Source organism: Eumetopias jubatus, unplaced genomic scaffold (genome assembly GCF_037043125.1).
Source record: "Eumetopias jubatus isolate StellerSeaLion01/CBP00866 unplaced genomic scaffold, mEumJub1_p1.0 scaffold_11, whole genome shotgun sequence".
In the NCBI taxonomy this organism is placed as follows: domain Eukaryota; kingdom Metazoa; phylum Chordata; class Mammalia; order Carnivora; family Otariidae; genus Eumetopias; species Eumetopias jubatus.
In genome coordinates this window covers 18,714,032-18,736,170 of record NW_028274817.1, presented here as the reverse complement: position 1 = coordinate 18,736,170, position 22,139 = coordinate 18,714,032, and the positions used below count along the sequence as shown (strand labels likewise).

Genomic DNA, 22,139 nt, shown 5'->3' with positions numbered 1-22,139 from the left:
AAAGGTGATACCACATTTTGTTCCTCAAGTGGCTTTTTGTGTTTGTTTTCAGTTTGATTTGTAACTGGAAGGAGAAAAGCCCTCACCCTCTCACCCTAACAAGCAGAAGCAGTAACTATAAAAGTAAAAGAAGTAAAAATCTGACCATTTTCAAAATGCTTTCCTTATTTAACAGATGTGGAAAGTGAGGCTTACAAAAAGGCTTCTGTGATTTACCCAGGGTCAAAATATTACTACTAAGTGGCATGTCCAGTACTCAAATTACAATCTTCAGTATTTTCAGTACATGTCGGAGTATGCTCTTTTCTCCTATTAAAGCCAAGGAGGCCCATACAGACCCCAAGGTCAAGAAGGATAGTAGCATTGATAATGTTACTAAGCTAACAGGAGAGGAAAACAACCTCCTCAAATCTAAGAATCCTCTTACTCTGAACTCTAAAACTGATTTTTTCCAGACAAGTCTACCTAGAAATCAAGAAATTGAAAGAGATCCTCCAAAGTTATGCAACAATGTATAAATCATAGAAAAACACCCATTACCCGGTGACCCCACTCCCCAGCCCCCCCTCCCTTCTGTAACAGGTGTTGTGATGAGCACTGGGTGTTATATGCAAATAATGAATCGTTGAACACTACATCAGAAACTAATGATGTACTATATGTTGGCTAATTGAACATAATAATAATAATATCATAGATAAACATTATATATTTTTTTCCCATTTGGATGGAGTGGCCATAAGGGTGGGCTGGGATAGGGGACACAAAGCGTCCCCTGCCAAGTAAGCAGGAGTTGCAGAGTTTATTCTATGATTTTCTAAGCTGCTGAAGTTCAGCTCTACAGAAGCAATTTCCTCATAGGTGTTTTCCAGTCTCAAACTCCTTTTGTAGCTTGAGATCAAAGGGCTCTCCCCTGTGTGGTAGGCAGAACAGATATGGGATGTCATATACCATTGGGTTAGCTTGCTAAAAATCATGTAATACTATTAGCATGGGGGAAGCCAGCTCCTCTAGGTTATAGACATACTTTCTGCAGTACAAATTAATCAACTGCATGCCACAGTCCTAACCAACTTGAAATGATTATATGGGTCTGGTAGTAATTGGTTCTGGTTCTACCACTAATTAACCATGTGACTTTCGAAAAGCCCCTTCTCTGGGTCTGTTTCTTTATTTCTAAAAATGATGGAGTTAGACAAGGTTGCCTCCAACTCTAAAATACTATGATTCAACATCTACCACTAGCCTTTATATTATCAAAACATGAGGTTAACTCACACTTCATGTCTGCTGAGAGAAGTACTAAAAGCTTAGATACAATAAAGTCACAAAATCGTTCCAAGGCTATTCCCATGGTTGGGTCAACTTAAGAGAGATACATTTGCATTTTTCTATCCTGCCTTTTTTTTTTTAAGATTTTATTTATTTGTATGTGTGTCTGAGAGAGAGTGTGTAAGAGCAGGGGGAGGGGTAGAGGGAGAAGCAGGCTCCCTGCAGAACAAGGACCCTGATGCGGAACTTGATCCCAGGACCCTGGGATCATGGCCTGAGCTGAAGGCAGACGCTTAACCAACTGAGCCACCCAGGTGTCCCTATCCTGCCTCTTTTGTGCCACCTTCAATATCCCCTTCCCCTGACAGTCCATGAAGATAAAAATTTCACACTGAGTTTCTATCAACCTGAGAAAGACAGAAGTCAGCGTACTTTTTTGATCCTCTAGTTATCAAGATATGGCTTTATTTCTTGAATCTGTAATCAGATAAAAATGTCCAAAGGACTAAAGATACTGAGTAGGGCTATTAGTCTAGTCTTTTTCTTATTTTAATTCCATTTGAAGGAACAATAGGCTCTTCTTGCCTTTGGCAATATAATAATTCAGCTGACATGCTAGAAATACCAAACATCAAGATATAAAACGGTGGCATTTTCTCTCTTTAAAAACAATCAATGCTTTCATTTATGGACTTCAAAGTACATGTGAAATAAAAGCCTCAGCCCTGTGAGTCCGAGGTAAATCAAAAGGCTGTAAGTGTCATAGAAAAGTTTCCTGGTTCATTGCCCTCTTCTAGGTAAGAAAGGAAACAAAAGTACTCCCAAAGAGATGAGTGCTCATCTCATTTTATATTTCTCTTTCAAATGGGCTTAAGCAACTTCCCCTAATAATTCATTCCAATATAGTTCTTCCTTATGTCTGACCAACCTCTCCCTGTTGCTATGCAGGCCCACTTCCTCTTACTAATCTTGCCTTGGCAGAGCTAGAACTCTTCACTGTCTTTCATATTGTCAAGTCTCATCTTGACTTCCAGAAATTCTAAAGGAAACCTTGCAAACTGAGTTAGGGGTCTCTGATCAAGTTTAGATACTATCTGGAGCTCCTTGATCGAATTTAGATATTATCTGGAGGTCCCTATTGTATCATAATGTTCCTGAAGATGCTAGTCCACCTTAGTCAAAGTCATTTCCCCTCTCTGGTTATTAGCACTTAATCTCTAAAATGAAACAAATATGAGAATATATTAAGGGGGGGCACCTGGGTGGCTCAGTCAGTTAAGCGTCCAACTTGATTTCAGCTTAGGTCATGATCTCTGGATAATCGGATTGAGCCCCACGTCAGGCTCTGTGCTAGGGCATGGAGCCTGCTTGGGATTCTCCCTCTGCCTCTCACTTTCTCTCTCTCTCTCCCCATCCCCCTTTCTAAAAAAAAAATAATAAAAAAATAAAACTTAAAAAATATATTAAGGAAAGAAAGAATCACCATAGCAATGTAAATTATTATTGAATAGAAGAGTCTTCCTGGAGATCCTGAACTCTTGGGATTCAGTCATTATTACAAATGGAAAATGGCTGAAGATCTCTGTTTTTATACTGAGCTATTCATTATTCACGTGAACTTCAGGAATACTGCTCAGTACAGGGCATCATGTATTTAAATGCAAACTTATCTTTCAAAACAGGCCTATGAGAGAAGACCATGGAAACACGACAATGTCCACATCTGGATCATCACTCTGGTATCATAATTATTCCCAGGTTAGTTGCCCACTCTTCCAGAGAACTGACACTTCCTTTGAATACTAATGTGTCATGATGTTGCTTAAAACAATGCATTCGATTTTAGTCATCATTCCGATGGCCATATTGACTCATGGATTCACTTTAGTGGAAGTATTTGGGAAGAAGACTGGTATCTCTGCTTCTACAAGTTCAGGTGGATCTCAAACCAGAAGGCAGCTGGCATCTTCTGGACAGGAACTTGGCATTATGATCTGATGAGGGTTTAATAGTGGTCTACTCTTTAGCCATAGAGTATCATCTGAATAAGTGGATTCACTACAATCTTAGACCATTTGTGCTACTGTATCATCACCGAGAAAACACTTCTATAGGGAAAAGGTGAAATTTGAGAGCAAACACACTAAAGAATGCCAAGCTCACCTTAAGATAAAAGCTGCAGGGGTGTCTGGGTGGCTCAGTTGGTTAAGCATCTGTCTCTTGACTTGAGATTGAGCCCCATGTCCTGCTCTGTACTGGGTGCAGAGCCTGCTTAAGATTCTCTCTTTCCCTCTCCTTCTGCCCCCTACCCCCTCAAAAAAAAATTGATAAAAAAGATAAAGGATGTAAAGCAGCCAGATCTATAAAGGAGGAGTTTGTGGTCAAATACTGCAGTATTATCTAATCCAGATTACTGATCTACTTCACAGAGGAGTTGGGACAGGACACCCAAACTCCACCTATGAGTTTCCCTTGGGCACTCATGAAATTTCACCTAGTAAAAAGGCAAAGATTCCATTAGGGGCAAGTATTCTTTTCACAAGCACCCAGATTTGATGTGTGGCTTATCTAAGGATATAATCTTACAAATGTGTGGAGTTTGACCTTTAGGGTCAAGTGAGGAAATCAACTAATCAACATTAGATACCAAATGCCCAGTTTTATACACAGCTCCACTCTGGCAATGACAAGAGAATAATAGTGAATATTAAGGCCAACTGAAAGCAATTATTCAATGAGATACATGATCAATCAACAAATATTTCTTTTTTTAAGATTTTATTTATTTAAGAGAGTGAGCAAGAGAGCGAGCGAACAAGCACACACAAGTCGAGGGAGGGAAAAGTAGACTCATGCTGAGCAGGGAGCCCGAAGTAGGGCTTGATCCTAGGACCCTGGGATCATGACCTGAGCCAAAGGCAGACGCCCAACTGACTGAGCCACCCAGGCACCCCTTAACAAATATCTCTTGAGCATCTATTCTTTTTTTTAATTTTTATTGTTATGTTAATCACCATACATTACATCATTAGTTTTGGATGTAGTGTTCCATGATTCATTGTTTGTGCATAACACCCAGTGCTCCACGCAGAACGTGCCCTCTTTAATACCCATCACCAGGCTAACCCATCCCCCCACCCCCCTCCCCTCTAGAACCCTCAGTTTGTTTTTCAGAGTCCATCATCTCTCATGGTTTGTCTCCGCCTCCGACTTACTCCCCTTCATTCTTCCCCTCCTGCTATCTTCTTCTTTTTTTTTCTTAACATATATTGCATTATTTGTTTCAGAAGTACAGATCGGTGATTCAACAGTCTTGCACAATTCACAGCACTCACCATAGCACATACCCTCCCCAATGTCTATCACCCAGCCACCCCATCCCTCCCACCCCCCACCACTCCAGCAACCCTCAGTTTGTTTCCTGAGGTTAAAAATTCCTCATATCAGCGAGGTCATATGATACATGTCTTTCTCTGATTGACTTATTTCACTCAGCATAACACCCTCCAGTTCCATCCACGTCATTGCAAATGGCAAGATCTCATTCCTTTTGATGGCTGCATAATATTCCATTGTGTATATATACCAAGCTTCTTTATCCATTCATCTGTCGATGGACATCTTGGCTCTTTCCACAGTTTGCTATTGTGGACATTGCTGCTATAAACACTGGGGTGCACATACCCCTTCGGATCCCTACATTTGTATCTTTGGGGTAAATACCCAGTAGTTGAGCATCTATTCTGTGCAAGACACTGTATCTCTGCTAAAAGTCATATGAGTCAGAGGCCCTTCCAATAAGGGGCTAATGACTGAGTTAAAAGGCTAAGACATGTTCCTATGAGAAGATAACTGCAAGGTAATCTACAATCAATGTCAAATGAGTCATATGAACATAATGACCAAGGGGCTTCAGGGGTACAAATGAACACTTCTAATGGATGATCTGGAAGGCTTCCTGGAGAAGGCTGGACTTGTACTAGGTGCTTTCAGTTGGAGAGGACTTTGATAGGTTAAAGAAGACAAAGATCATGCTAGATAAAAAAAAAAAAAAATGGCATGAGCAGGATACTAAGTAGGAGGGCACAATGCTTGTTTGGTAGATCACCCTGCCTGAACCAGAAGACTTGTTTTGGGCAGTAGCCGGGGAAACGAAAAGCTGAAAAGAAGGGACCATGGGATCTCAGGGTTTGAAGGGATCCTAGAAATGATCAAATCCAAGCTTTGCTCACCTTATTCTCACACAAATACAAATTTCCCTAGTGTGAGACCAATGTTTAACATACATTTTAGTAACGGGTCTAGATTCCTAATATCTACAGGCCTTGTAAGTGTGGCACAGTAATTAGAGATAAGCTGTGGAGTTGCAGGCCTGGCTAGACCACTTGCTAGATGTTCACCCTCAGGTTAGTTTGTTAGTTTATTTCTTTATTTCTTCACCTACAAATGTGGATAATAGTATACTCACTGAAAATGGAGGTAGGGAGAAAAAGAAGAAAGAGTCCTTGCAGGAGACAGCAGAGGAGGAGGAATTTCCTTCTTTATACACAATAAAGTGTATTGCCAAGGAAAGCTGAAGTAGAGAGAATTCAAGGTAGGGGATGTTGTTTACAGCATCAAATGAACCAAACAGGTCAAGGTGGTTGAGAGCAGCCAAAAGACCACCAACTTTGACAATCTGGAGGTCACTGGTGACCTTTAAGAAATCAATTTTTGTATAAAAGGAGAGAGGCAGATTGTAGAGAAAGATGAGCTAGGAGGGATGGATGGGAAAGGAAGGAAAACAGAAGGTGTGGTGAGGAACTAGAACTACAAAGACCCCTCCTCATTTGCAGTGACAAGAGAGAGAGAAAGATGGCTTTGATTCAAAGGGGTCACAGGGTTCAGTGATATAATGGCTGGATGGGTAGTTCAGCTTAGAACTAAAATGGCTGGTAACTCTTCTAAGGACTTCCAACCCTAGCTTTCCTACTTGCCAAGATGCAGGGGATGGTGATAAAGGAAGAAGGAAGTTCCTACTCACAAAATATCTTCTCTCTTCCTTTTGTCTAGCACTGCATAGGAAGAAAAATGATTATAAAGCAATCTGCCCATTTATAATACCATAAGATTGCCAGCTGAACAATTATAAGAGACTCCCTATGTAGTAAAACCTCATTAATTTGGACTTCACTTTTTTGGAATTTGTGGTAATTTCACCTCGGCTGGAGTTACAAAGAAAGGGTACTACTTACAAAGAAAGGGTTCACTAGGCACATAGTGTGAAAAAAGATTGCAAGGGAGCTAATTTAGCCTGCCAGGGCCTATTTCACCTATTTAAAGAAAATAGTCTTTTTTAAGAACTTCAGCATATTCATTATTTGAATGCAAATTGATTCTGCTAATTATAGATTAGCATAATCTGCTGCTAAAATCCTATATCTGCAACACTTTGCTCTCACTGAATATGCTCATTAGAAATAAAACTGCAATTCTTTAAAGTTAGTTCACAATTCAGATGAATCCATACCCCCTTTCTCCACCCTCATGAGTTAACTACAGTTCAGGAGGTATTACTCTAAACTCGCACATCACTTATCATGAATACAGTGGAAAAACTAGTAAGTGATCAAAAAAGGCCTCAGAGCAGCCAAAATAGATGTCTTAAAGTTGATGCCCTAAATCCTATAACTCTCTCCATAGCAGGTTCTCTTACAGCTGATTTAACTCTTACTTAACGTACTAATCTGACATACCAACTTGGAGCTGGCTGGGTTTTTTTGTTTTTTTAAAGTTTATAACTGATTAGAAGGAGAAAAAGGGCTGCTGCATGAAGGGACACTGAGAAACCAGAACTGACTGCAGACTGTAGAAAGGAGACAGGATATATATAAAATATGGCTGTAATAACTTAAAAGCTACCAGAGTCTAGGACATTTTAGAGTAGAGATAAAAGGCCTATATTCCTTAGCAAACCCTGAAAACTATAATACAGTATTATGGTGCAGTACAATAACTAAAATCTGGAATTCTGCCTCTAAATGATCAAGCAGAGTTGAATACATGCCTTAAAAAGGCAGATACGTTCAAACACACACACAATTTGTATCCATAATGGTTAACCTAAAAATGTGAAATGTGTTGATGCTTAAAAAGATAAAGTTCATAATATTATATAATTATAACAATAGCAACATTAAATAACTACTGTGTGCAGATATCACGCTAAGCACTTTACCTATATAATTGCATTTAAATCCTAAGAAGTGGGTTTTAGTATCATTTCTACTTTACAGCTGAAGAAAGTGAAACTCAGAGAGGTTAAGGAACCACCTGCAGGCCACAGACAGAAACAGAGCTGGGATTAGAACTCACAACAGTTCTTTAGCTATAAACTATGCCTTTCCAATGTTCCAGAAAATAGAGCTCTCTAAAAATCACTCTTTTCTTAAGGGCTCCAGATAGCTGTGTCTTATTCTGTTTTTGTTTTCCGAACCTGTATTTGACAAATACCTTGATTTAGAAGCAGAAAGACCTATAATCTAAGAATCAGGTATAATGTTATATGTTTGTAAACATGCTCCATGTTATAAGGTGAATATAAAAGTAATAGTAAAAACAAAAACAGAACAAAACAAAAACATCATGAACGTGTCTATTAGGTCCATCCCCAAATCTCAGGTCAGTCTCTACATACTATGGATACTGTTTTCAAATGAATAGCCAAGCAACAAAGAGATATATTTTAAAATGCCAAATGATCAGTTAAGATTTGGTTCTCCTAAAGCTTCCCCACTCGTTTTGGAGAAATTTAACCTGAGAACAGGCTAATGGAACATGAAGATAAAGGGGGATTGCAGGGGAGGATAAAAACTCAGTTGGCTGTTATAAATGATTTAGGAAAATGTGCTCATCACCTGTTCAAAGAGAGCTATGAGGGCATAAAATGCATGTGGCAGAGTGCATGCTGCGGGAAACAAGGTGGGGTTGCGGACTGCAGATATATGTGGTTATCTGCATTACAAGTAAAAGTAAGGGTAGCACATCACATGTACAAAGAAAAACATACAGTGAAATCATTCATTCATGCAATGCTCTAACTTAAATCAATGCTCTTTATTCATCTTTTTTTGTCTCAAGCCTCAACCCTGACCCATTCAAGGGTCAGCTACAAATGTCACTTTTTTTTTTTTTTTAGAGAGGTGGGGGGAAGGAGAGAGGGAGAGAGAGAAGGGATGGGGAGAAGGAGGGAGAGAATCTCAAGCAGGCTCCACACCCAGCACAGAGCCTGATGCCGGACTTGATCTCAAAGCTCGCCTTAAGGCTCAATCTCATGACCCCGAGATCATGACCTGAGCTGAAATCAAGAGTTGGACACTTAACGGCCTGAGCCACCCGGGGCCTCTACAAATGTTACTTCTGCTGTGAAGTGTTCCACGATGCCCAAGGCTGAATTACACTCTTCCCCGTTTGTGCTCCCATTGGTTTTTCCCCCCCTTTCCACACTTACCACAGTACCAGTGATACTCTGTCTCATTATTAGAGTTATTCACGTCTGTGTTTTCCCTCTCCCCCCTTTATCCCACCATGAGTTCCTTGAGGGCAGGGGACACTCCCATTTCTGTAGTTCCTACAAATGCCTGCACAGTGCCAGTCACACACTAGGCTCTGGGAAAATGGTGACTCCACAGCACTGGCTCAAGACGGTGCATTATTGCCTAGCTTACCTGAAGGAGCATTTGTTCTCTTTCTTTTCTTGCTTGACTCCCCTCCATTCTCAATGAGGCCTTCTGTGACCAGAGGGCCACTGGCACTACCAAACTGCAGGGGTTCGTTGTTGTTGGCAGGGTCAAAGGGCAGCTGGTTCAATCCTAAAGAAGAAAAAGAAAGCCAAAATCCAGACTCCATTAAGGACTGGGATGTCTCTAGATAGGAGCCACTAGAGGAAAACTCTCTAAATTTTTAAGAACCTAGGGATAACAGGTGAGTTCCTTAAAGCCAATTGTCCTGTGTAATTTTTCCAGATTTTGCTAAAGAGTACAGAATTAAAATGTAGGGTCTTGTAAGACTGTGGCTCATCTTTGAGAGGATCCCTGACATTTCTGGGAAATCAACATTTTTGGCCACAAGCTATCAATTATCTTCTGCCTCATTCCTTAAAGAGATAGGACCCTCATTAAGTGTGGCTATGGTTGAACCCACTCTTTGAAAAAGCTTGGTCATGTATTCCTCAGGTTATCTCCCTTTTTTTAAAGATTTTATTTATTTATTTGAGAGAGAGCAAGAGCACAGAGGGAGAATGAGAGGGAGAAGCAGACTCCCCACTGAGCAGAGAGCCTGATGTAGAGATGTGGGGCTTGATCCCAGGACCCTGAGATCATGACCCGAGCCGAAGGCAGACGCTTAACTAACTGAGCCACCCAGGTGCCCCTAATTCTTGAGACAGTGTTGTAAAGGTCAACAAAAGCTTGGAGTCTAGTCAGCTAAAAGTCAATCAAGTTTCAGTAAAATGAATGCTAAGGTTCTAACAAAATGTCTTTACATTATTGTTTTTAGTTAAAAGTATACCTATGCTAATGTTTTCAGCCCACGTAACAAATACCATTTCTTCAGCAATCAGACTTTACTCAGAACACCTCCATTAAATGTCTTCTGGGACTTGTCAAACATTCTTCCTTACATCATCTGAGTAAGTGAAAGAATGAAAACTCACTTCTGTATCTTAAGTCAACTGTTCACTGCATCATATCTATGTTCTATTAAATCCCTACTATGTTTAGAACTAAAGAAACAAACATCAATTGCTATGTATTAAAAAACATTCCAATAATGACCAAGACGATTTACAAGGACGAGATTTTAATACAATTTACAAATGAAGATGTTTCTTGTACCTGAGTGGTCCCTGAGTCAAATGTGAGTAGTGTTCTATTGCAAAACTTTTCTCGGTATTTCTTTCTGCAGTATTATACTGAACAAAACAAGTTCCATGGAAGATGGAATGGTATCATGGAAACAGTCTGTATTTTGGAGCCTGACAGATTAGGGTTAAAATCCTGGCTGTGTCTTTTACTAGCTGGCAATTTGTGTAATCTCCCTTAGTCTTAGTTTCATAATGTGTAAAAGGGGACTGATAACATTTGTACCGGGTTGTTGGAAAGATAAAAAAGATAAAATATATATATTTAAAGTTATTATTATTCTACTATTCTAAGTGAATTAAAAAAAAAACTTTTCTCTGTAAGGTTGTAAACTCTTCTTAGGAGGATCTCCACCCCAACACTCTACCCTCTCTCCCCACCCCCAACTGTATCCCTGGTGCCTATCACCATGCCTGGTACATAGTGAGTGTTGGATGAATTAATTAATACTCAATAGGGAGGGGGTAGGTGACTCATTCTTTTAACCTATGTAGTTAGAGTAAAGACGTGACAGCTGATAATCAAGAATTAATGCCACAACTTAAAAGTTCTGGTGCTGATTATATCAACATTACTTAAAATAATTAGATTTCAAATGCATCTCCATCATTTCTTAAAGATTATATTTATTTGAGAGAGAGAATTAGAGAGAGAGAGAGAGAGAGAGAGCACATGAGAGGGGGGAGGGTCAGAGGGAGAAGCAGACTCTCTGCTGAGCAGGGAGCCCGATGCGGGACTCGATCCCAGGACTCCAGGATCATGACCTGAGCCAAAGGCAGTCGCTTAACCAACTGAGCCACCCAGGCACCCGCATCTCCATCATTTGAGTACTATACTGCAGGATGGTGAAAGCTTGATCAAAAGGAATGCTTAAGGATTAGGAGGTTCTGATTAATGATAGATAATCAGAAAATTTTTTCTTATTTTGTTTTGCATTTGATAATTTTACAGAATATATTAGTCCATTTCCCTGCCTTATCAAGTAGATGACCGAAGATCTTACAGGACTTCAGAGCCATAATCTATAAAGGGAAGTTAATAACAGTGCCTAACTCATGGGACTGTTAAAAGGATTAAAATGAAATTATGTATGTGGAACATTCTGCATTACATCTGGCATATAAGCAGATACTCAATAAATATTAACTGCCACTACCATAATTTTGAATTTCTATTTCCATTCCATTTCAACTTCTAGAATTGTCGATGTACAATGTGAGGAGAGTGGTCTGGTCTGAAATTGCTCTGATCCAAGGATAGACCCTACTTCCCTCATTGAATGTTTTCATTGCTGTTTGAAAAGCTGGAGTTCAGGAAAAGAATCTGCTAATTAAAAGTATTCAGTCATAGATATTTGACTATAATTGTTTTGCCTTTTATTTAGTCCCAGATGATAACTTTAGGGATTTAGGTATTTTGTTCCTCATACTAGCATATAGATTTTTGTTTGACACTAAATAAAACTGAGATTTCAAGTATTTTCTGTGTATCCACCTCAGATATGATCCAGATATGTGAAAATCCTGATAATTTAGCGCACCATCTCAGGCCTTTTTTTTTTTTTAATTTTATTTATTTATTTGACAGAGAGAGATACAGCGAGAGAGGGAACACAAGCAGGGGGAGTGGGAGAGGGAGAAGCAGGCTTCCCGCGGAGCAGGGAGCCCGATGTGGGGCTCAATCCCAGGATCCTGGGATCATGACCCGAACCGAAGGCAGACGCTTAACGACTGAGCCACCCAGGTGCCCCTCAGGTCTTGTTTCTTATAGAAAAGTCTCTCATATCAAGATCAGAAAGACCTGTCATTCAGTAAGTTGATTCATTGAATATGAATCCACATTTTGTATTATCTGGGACCCAAGTCTCCAGTCTCCAAAGATTTGTAGTTTAAGAACAAGGGCTGTAGAGATAGCAAAATCCTTTGACACCAGTGCTTTCTAGCCACTTTCATTTATTGTTTTATTTCTCCCCTAAGACAACACTAAATAAACCAATAAGTCAGTAAATCAATAGGTACTTAGAAGCTTTTCTGTGTCATGTGTATGTGATCCAAGCTGAGTGCTACTGTAAATAAAATAGCACCATTAAAATGATTTAAATTCTAAAAAGAAAACTACCACTTTAAAGAATTCTTACTGCAGAAATTATGACTTAAATGTAAAATATTAGCAATGACCATATTGTAATTGTCACTGAAACTACAGAATTTATCTTTAAATCTCTTATGGAAGCTATTTCTCCTGTTTTTCTACTAGGCATGATGAAACCATTAGATTAAGAAGACATTAGGAAAATATTAGATGAGGAAGAAACTTTTGAGGTTATTTAGTTCATTCTTTTATGCAGTAATCTTACCTATAGGATTCCTGACAGGCCTAAACCCCGGGGGGTGGGGGGGACTTCGCCTGGGGACCATTCCTTGCTGTGCTCCCGGAGATTCACCTTGCTTTGCTTACCTTTTTCAAAACTACCGCCTCCTCTATTTTGAGGGTTCCTTTCATTTACCCCAAACTGCCTGTGAAGGATGATGCATTTTATTCAACTATTAACTTGCTTATTGTCCCTAAAATGAGAGCATAGCATGTCTAACTTTTTAAAGGTTCTACTGATAATTACAGCAAGAAAAACAAATGAGGGAGTAACGAATAGTTAACAGAGCAATGTTAGAAATTTTCCAAAGTCTGGGGCACCTGGGTGGCTCAGTCATTTGAGCATCCGATTCTTGATTTTGATTCATGATTCCTGATCATGGCTCAGGTCATGATCTCAGGGTCCTGAGATGGAGCCTGCGTCAGGCTCTGTGCTCAGCGGGGAGTCTGCTTGAATTCTCTCTCTCTCTCTCTCTCTCTCTCTCTCTCTCTCCCTCTCTCCCTCCCTCTCCCTCTGCCTCTCACCCCCACATTCTCACTCTCTCTAATATAAATAAATAAATCTTTTTAAAAAAAGAAATTTTCTAAAGTCTTATATAGTTCTCACAGTCCTTGCCCTTTTATCCCTAAGGATAAATTTAATAAAACTTTGAACTTTGCTCATTCATTTCTCCTCACATCTTGTCCCCTCATTGCCTAATCCCACAACACATACAGTTTTTCTAAAGGGAAGCACAAATTGATAAAAACAAAGGAAAATGGATAATAAACACTGGTGTTATAGGTTTTTGCTACTACTGTAGCTTATGATCACAATCAAGTCCATGTGGTAATGTAATCCCATCTAAAACCAGGCTGACTGGTTTAGAGAGCTGACCAGCTGTTATTTCATGTCAAGTCAAAATACAGATTATCTGACTTCATAACACAAATGAGGCCACTTTGGAGACTATGCATATTAGGGAAGTGTCGGGGTGGGGGTCCTTGGAGAATGACATTTCTCATCCAATGGAACCAGCAAATTAAACATCTCAGAATGAAGTGTGGTTCTTAGTTCACATGCAATGATGTCTGCCATACAGATGCAAATGATTCCTGGGTTTTGAGGAGAGCACTAAAGAATTTTCATGACTCTTGTGAAAGAAGATCAATGATCTCTTTGTGCCCAGCTGCTGTTATAGTTACTGTCACAATTGACTTTACAGAGCTTTCCACTATCAGGTCAAATTAGGACTAGCCTTCATGATGCAATCTAACACTTTTAATGATTGCTCCAGGTTATGGTAGGGAAATATGACCCTGTGGTCCCTGCCACTTCTTATTTGCAGCTGTGGCCCATGGACTGAAGGTGGTACAATCTTAGCAAAAAGAAAACACAATTATACTCTGGATTAGTTCCCTTTCAAAGAAAATGGTTAGGTCCTGAGAAATCTGGTAAATTCAATTCAAGGCAGCAATCTCCAGACAGACACTTAGATTGAAAAAAAAAAATAGAGTATCCATTTTTGGCAAAAGTAACACTATAGTTAATTTATATATAAAACAAATTTCTGTAACCTGAGTCCTATTTTCCAAGTAACTTCAGTTTGAAATCAGATATGGGACTCCATGGTAATAAGGGGAAGTAGAGGGTCTCCAAATTAGTTTTTAATTCAAAAGTTTTGGAGAAACACAGGGTTATTGGGATAATGGTCAGGACCTTAATGTGCTGGCAGGTGCTTTTGTAGGATTTATCCCATCCCTGGGAGCCTCTCCTCCTTCCTCAGCGTAGGCCTGAAAATATCTGACTCCCTATTTTCAGCTCTCACTACCTAGCTACTCCACTTGCTACTTCTGAGGGAATATTTGCAATGTCTCACAGATTTGGGCTGCAATTATCACTCTCCAACCACAGGGGTTAGCAGCCAAAACCAATGAACATTTCTCAGTTCCAGGTCTTAGCTGATGTCAAACAAACGAAACCTACTTTGTCAATTTCATGAGTTCAATATTCTGTGCAACTGGTTTAGTTGAAACAAGAGTCATCCTAAAAGATTAATAGGGGAGCAAAGAGAACAGGGAAAGTGATGAGAAAGAAAAGGGCCCAAATCCTTTTCTACTAAGGGACTTGCTTGAATGGTGGTGAACATAAAAACTTTCAGGGAAAAATGTACATTTATGTCACTCTTTCAAGCTGTGATACAGGTGACAGGCAGATTTTTATTGACCGTGATCATTTAGCAACTTTTAGGGACTCCCCAAACTACTTGGTCATGCATTCAAGTCCTTCAAAATAAGGCCCTACTCATTCTGAGCACTGTTCCTTACCAAGCCCCGGTTTGTCCTCTACCCCAACACTTTTCAAACTTTAATGTGCACACATGTTCTCAGGGGAGCTTGTTAAAATGCAGATTCTGATTTTATAAGTCTGGGTTGTGGTCTGCTTTACTAACAAGTTCCAGATGATGCTGATCCTGCTGGTGTGGGGAATCACGCTTTGAGTAGAAAAGACTGACACTCTAGCAAAATGGGACTACCTGGTGTTCAATGAATCATTCCAGTACTTTCCTATCTCCACACCTTTGGCTCACAATGCTCCACCACCTACTTCTTGATTTCCAACCTTCAAAACACTATCCTTCTCTAAGGGTTTATCTCAGATGCTATTTCCTTCATCATTCCTTTCCTTATCCACTTTCACCCAACCCATTAAATACACAGCAATGGAGCCGGGCTACCAGGGGATCAACCATTCATTGGCTGTTAAGAATGTGTTCTGCTTTACAAACATTATCTTTTAATTTTATTTTCTAGTTATTATTCCCATTTTACAACAAAGAAAGGCAAACTTACAGAGTTTAAGTAAATTTCCCAACGTCATACAGCTAATAAACAATATAGCAAGGAACTTGGGCTTTTTTTTTTTTTAATTCTAAAACTTCTGGTTCTCCTCAGATCTTCATCTGCATTTTACATATGCCTTTTAGAGCATGCCTTGAGTATTTGTCTTATCCTCCCTTCTCTCCTGCCTTACCCACTGCCACTTGTAAACTCCTTTAGCACACACTTTACATCCCAGTCATTGTTAAAATCTCCTCCCCCACGATTCCTGGCATGATGCCTTGTACAATGTTATAAGCACTCCAGAAATGCGTATTGAACTGAATTCAGCTCCAGCTTGGGTACAATAGTCGTGTTTCCCACCCCAGATGCCAACCAACCTGCTGCTGGGACTATCATGAAGGGAAGAAGGAAGTATGGTTTTTGGGTTCCTTCAGCATTCTTGGTATCCCCTCTATCCTAAGATCCCTGAAGACTCTTTGGGGAGTGGTGGTAGGTGATCATACACTCTACCCCTAACCTTGATTCTGCATAACTTCATTCTCCATTTCCAAAGGCAAAACTGTTCTTCCACTAAGACTCTCATATCAGAAAACACTATAAAAGAAACTCCATATATGGATCTTTTCTTAATAGTTCTATGGACATCAGGTTACAGATTCCTGCTTTACAAACTACAGCCAAGAAAAGGCAATTCCTAGAGATGTACTGTCCACCACGGTAGCCATTAGCCAGAGTAGCCATACGGCTATTTAAATCTAAGTTTAAATGAAATGAAATGAAGAGTTCAGTTCCTGAGCAGCACTAAGCCACATTTCAAGTGCTCAACAGCCATATGCACCTAGTGGCTACTGTCGTAGTAAGCACAGCGCAGAGTATTTCCATCATCACAGAAAATTTTACTGGACAGTGCTGCTCTAGAATAGACCTGGATTCAAATCCACACCTGCTAGTTACTAGGTGTATCATTTACAAGAGGTATAAAGCAAGCCACGATCTGAGACTTCTTCTGCACCGTAAAATGGGAATAATGCCCCCTCCTATAGGAAGTGAGGAAAATTCAGTGAGAGAATGTATATTTAGGGTCTAGCACATGTTAGACACTAAATAAGTGTATAGCTCCCTTCTTCTAGTCTAATTGAGGGTTTATATGAATTTGCCTTAAAAATGGAATAGGAAAGTTTGAGTGGCTGGCTCTTTAGGCCCCCAGGCTACATCCTATTTACAGCTTAGGAGATGTTAGCTCTGCATTCATTTTATAACCCTTTTTCTTTCAGATAATAAAACAGCCATCAAGGTAAAACATTAATAAATAATGCTGGGAATAGTCAGTGATGACTCTTTGCTTGTACTGTTTTTAGGAGAGGAGACCATATTTGTCACCTTGAACTTTCCAACGTGAAAGAACCACACTTTACCCTTACAACTGAAATGCCTCCTCTCAAAGCATTAATCAGTGCTCAGTTTTGGCTGGCTGCTATGAGAATACTGCTAACAGTGACACGAGAACGGGAATGGAGAAGGACAATTTCTCTCCAAATCCGTATTTTCCTATGCTCAGAACGTTCTCTGTTTTTCCTGTGGGGCTGACATGTCTCAGGCCTAGTAAAGGTGAATTATTTCAGGAAAGTCTGAACTAAATCTGTTAAGGTGCTTGAGTTCCATGAGCAGGAAAGCAAAATATATATTTCTAACTTCAAGAAGAAGAATGCTTCAGGATTCTTTTTCCCCCATACAATTTAAGGCTTGGGAAACAGCAAAATCACATTCCTCGATGAAAACAAAGTTCAAAAAAATGTTGATTTGATAGAACAGTTCAAAGTGACAGATGGTAGACGGGTGATTTATCATTTTCCTTAGGATAAAGTCTGACAATCTTCAGAGGAACTCAGAAGAGAAAGTCTTATTTTCCTGTAGTTTAGCCCAGGGAACAGTTACAGCAACCACCCTTCTCTCCACATCTTTGAGGGTGGGGGATTAGAAAGATGGTGATTCATCAGTGCCTGCTTTGAGCTGGCTCTAGGCCATGCTGCAATTCCTGTTGACCAATTTTCCACGTGAGTGACAGCAAAAGGGCAGGTTCCTAACACTGACCATTAGGTTATCTGTTTAATACTTGCCTGAGAATGTGCCCAGAGGCACTGTATTATGGGTGTCTCTGTCTAAATAAAATAAATAATTGCAGATTTCAGAGCCTGAGGACAGAGAGTTGTTCTGGTATTGAAACTGGAGTCTATCTTGTCAGATCTGTAATGAGGTCTTCCCTTCAGGCTGATTGATTTCATAAAGCTGAGGTAATTATCAAAAGTAAGCACAGTTCTCCCTGCAGAAACCACTTTGCTGGTTTTGAAAACTAGCTAGTCAGCTGGATCTGGTCAGGAGCCTTGGCTGAGCCAGCCCTTTCAGTAGGAACAGTTACTACACACAGAGTACACCAATTTGTTCTAATAGATTAAGACGCCAGTAAATACGCTGTAAACAAGGTTCAGCAAAATAATTTCACATGCTCTAAGTGAGTGAAAATTGAAGTAGCAGTCAGATAAATCTGCATTTCAGTGTAGGATGCTTTGGAGGGGAGAGTGAGAGCTGGAACTCTTTGGTCTTTGCAGAGTTAATTTTATCGATCAGTGCTAGGATATTGGTATCCTTCAAGACTGATGCACTGCATTAATAAAATTTGTATCTTTGTTTTCCCTAAAATGTACACACTAATTTCACTAGATTTCCTTTTTTCATTTCATTCAGCCTTCATTAACTATTTATCCAATCACTGTGCTACAATTTTAATTGCCTTCTAATTAACCAATGATGAGTTTATGATTTAGCGTTCCCTAAAGATAGAACTACATAAATACAGTAAATCTTCATTCACATGCTCAAAAAATTTCATCCTCCCTCCTTTCCCCCCCACCCCATTAATTTTGCTATACTGTATCACTAATGTTCTGGAGTTATGCTTTCTGCACTCCTAATATTTGATCCTCCTTTGGACTAGTTTTTCAAGAATGTATGAAAAACAACCCTGCATTAGCTGCAAAATTAAACATGCAGGAGAAAACAGATTTCCGTAATATGATAATACATCTTTTATAGATCCATACCTCCACTATAACAATTCCACCTGAGGACCATCAGGGTGTCAGAAAGTGATAAACTCCTTTAGAGATGTCCCTGGGCTGAAGTCAAACCTACTACTGAGGAGAAAGCTAGAATCTACTCCTTGAGAAGGTAACATGACTGTAAAGGAAAAAGCCGGCAAAAAAAAGATCGAATCTGTGTTTGAAACAAGTCTTACTGTTGTTGTCATATAAAAGAATAAGTCGGATCTTAATTTTGCTCCAGCCGGGAGTCTGAGATATTCAGTATGTAGTGGAATGACTGAATCTATGAAATAATAGTGATAGATGGTCTCTCTTCTTATTCATCTAATTCATTCAAACAATTCTGTGTGCCAGGCAGTATGCTAGGCCCTAGCATTTCAGGACTCAATAAAACAGTTTCTTTCCTCAAAAAGATTACAATAAGAAAGGAAGGCCGATAAATACACAGGAAATCTGGCCCAAATTACTGCATCAGCTTTGTCTCTTGCTACTTCCCACAAATACCCTTTGCTTCATTCATACCAAACTTTTCAAATTCCTCAAATATGCTATGCCTTTTCATGTCTGTGCTTTTTTTTTTTAAGTTATTTTACTGGTAGTAACATAACATAAAATCTACACTGTTAACACAATTTTAAGTGTACAGTACTGGATTGTTAACCATAGGCATGATGTTGTACAGATCTGTAGAATTTATTCATCTTGTGTAATTCAAACTTCATGCCCACTGATTAGCAATTTTCCATTCCTCCTGCCCCCCGGCTACTGATAACCACCATTCTGCCCTCTGATTCTATGGGTTTGACTATTTTAGATACTTCATATAAGTGGAATTATGCAAGATTTGTCTTTCTGTGACTGGCTTATTTCACTTAGCATAATGTCTTCAAGGTTCATCCATGTTCTTACATATTACAGGATTTCCTTTTTATGGCTGAATAACATTCCATTGTATGTACATCCTACTATTTTTAATCCATTCATCTGTCAGACATTTAGGCAATTTCCACATTATGGCTATCGTGGGTAGTGCTACCATGAATGCTGGTGCTAGTATCTTTTTGAGATTTTGATTTCAATTCTTTGGGATAAATACCCAGAATTGGGATTGCTGGATCATACAGTAGTTCTATTTCTAATTTTTTGAGGAACCTCCATATGTTTTCCATAGCAGCTGTACCATTTCACATTCCCATCAACAGTGCACAAGGGTTCCAATTACTCCACATCCTTGCTAACCCTTTTTATTTTTTTAATAGCCACCCTCACAAGTGTGAGGTGTTATCCATTGTAGTTTTGATTTGCATTTCTCTTACGGTAGTGACATTAAGCATCTTTTCATATACATGTTGGCTATTTGTGCATCTTCTTTGTAGAAATTCCTATTCAAGTCTTTAGGCTTTTTCTTAAATTGGGCTATTAAGGTTTTTTTTCTATTGAGTTGTAGGAGTTCTTCATATATTCTGAAGATTAATTCTTTATGTTTTCTCCCATTTAGTAGGTTGCCTTTTCACTCTGTTGATTGTTTCCATTCTAAGCTTTTTAGTTTGATGTGGTACCACCTGCCTGTTTTTACTTTTGTTGCCTATGATTTTGGTGTCGTATCATGAAATCACAGCCGAGACCAATGTCATAAAGCTTTTCACCTATGTTTTCTTCAGGAATTTTAGTTTAAAATTTTATATTTAAATGTTTAATACATTTTAAGTTGATTTTTGTGTATGTGTGAGATAAGGGTCTAAATTCATTCCTCTGTATGTGGATATCAGTTTTCTCAACACCATTTACTGAAGAGACTATCTTTTCCTCATTGCACATTCTTTGCACCTTTGTTGATGTTCAATGGACTGTATATGCATGGATTTGTTTCTGGGTTCTCTTTTCTGTGCTCTGTACATACCATTCCCTTTGCTTGAATTATAATTTTCCCTTTTTCCACCTGGAGAGCTCTTATTCATTCTTCAAAACCTTGATCAAATGTCACCTCTTCAGTGAAATGTTTCTTAATCCCCAAAAGCTCGCTCCACAGGAATACACAGAACCTTTTTATCAGAGCACTTATTAGGACCTTGGGGTTCCTTCTAGATGTTTGTGGGTTTGTGTGTATTATGGGTGGAAGGTTGCCAACAGCTGATCTGTGCCTTAGAAAGCTTATGCTTATGGCAGAATGAAGGATGCAGTGGAGGTGAGAAGTCACCAGAGGTAGAGAGACCAGTTAGAACACCAGAGTGATACGGGGGAGAGATGACAGTAATATTACTTCAGACAGTGTCAATGCATGGGGGAAAAATGAGGGGATTTCAGAGATATTCATGAGGTAGAATCCTCTGGATTTGGCGTCTAATTAGATCTGGGAATTGAGGGGAAGAAAGGAGTCTGAGATGACTCCATTTTAAAGCTCTTAAATCACAATCTTGAAAATCATGCAAGGTTTGTGGGCTTCGGTATGAGAAAAAACACAATCCATTGGAAGCATATCCACAAAGCTATGCTTAAAACCACTTCCAATCTCTATTTACCATGACATAAAGGCTGCCAGGGAACACCAGCAAATGGCTTATACTTGACCTTTACTATGTATTCTTAACAAAGCCTGTCAAAAGATATCAATTCATCCAGAAAAATATAAAGCAGAATAGTCTAAGAGGCAGGATAATATACTATTGGGCTAAGGAGAGAGAAAAACATTTTAATAATAGCTCTCAGACTTGGTTTATTTTGTCTACAGCATTCACTGACAAAGTGTATTTGAAGGTCAAGAAGACTTAATAAATTCCTTCCATTCCTCCCTTCATATTTCTCTCTTTTCTCCTCCTCCCAAAGAACACCTCAAAATGGTCTTATTAGAAAATCTTGCATTTTAATAGCAGTTGTCTTTTAGCTATTATAGTATGTTGGATTAAGCTGATGTTTCTCCTTTTAACAATACTCAAAGAAAGCTTGGAAAAATTAATGCCATGTTGTTTTTCATCCTGCCACAGAATATAGCAATGTAATTGTCTCCTGGAGAAGAAGCACTCTAATCATCTTTAACTTTAAAGTAAATTCATTTCAGAAAGATGCTTTGAGACAAACAACTGACAGAGCAAATCAGGGTTCCTAGGAGATTGTGAAGTGATGGATTGTGTTGAAGAGAGTGCTATAACTGAATTCGATTCCATGAACATTTCAACTTAAGAGTTTCTCTGCAACAAAAGAGCACTGCATGAAAGTTAAAGTCCTGTTACATCATGAGATAGAGGCCTTAAATACTGCATAGATCCTTAACACCTAAGAGTTCTAGGCACCCCAGAGGCAGCAAGTGGACAGCCAATTATTCTGATTACACAATAGAGGAATCTGTTGTACCAGATGAAGTCAGAGTGTGAAAGCATAGTAACTTTCTAAAACTGCCTTTAAGAAGAATCCAGGACTGGAATAGACCCAAACACCCTTTCAGTTCAACTGACATTCTTGCGATCTTGGAATGGGTTTTAAAAGCCACAGTGTTACTTTGATGTAAAAGATCATTCCAATTTGTATTTCCTTCCTAACTGAATCCATTTCCATCTTCCATTAGGTTCTTTTTGTTATTGTTATTTTTTTGAGCCTCTTCCCTACAGGTTTGGGGAAAGGCATTCTTTGAAGACAGATGTGGATTGGTAAATTTACAGCCTTGGTATATTTACAAGCTCAG

The 22,139-nt window shown here is 39.2% G+C and overlaps 1 protein-coding gene across 8 annotated transcripts in view; it reads right to left on the bottom strand.

Moving 5' to 3' along the window:
* The window catches only part of ENOX2 (ecto-NOX disulfide-thiol exchanger 2), a 282,023-nt gene that overhangs the window by 149,777 nt on the left and 110,107 nt on the right, over positions 1-22,139 (bottom strand). For 4 of the 8 annotated variants that reach the window (XM_088028643.1, XM_088028644.1, XM_028122759.1 and 1 more), the window contains one exon: positions 8,979-9,122. The exons of 1 other annotated variant lie outside the window; for it this stretch is intronic. The gene's annotated coding sequence lies outside the window, so the exon portion shown is untranslated. Of the gene's footprint in view, positions 1-8,978; positions 9,123-22,139 lie in introns of those variants that run through there. 3 more of the 8 variants (XM_028122752.1, XM_028122754.1, XM_028122756.1) reach the window with 1 other exon arrangement.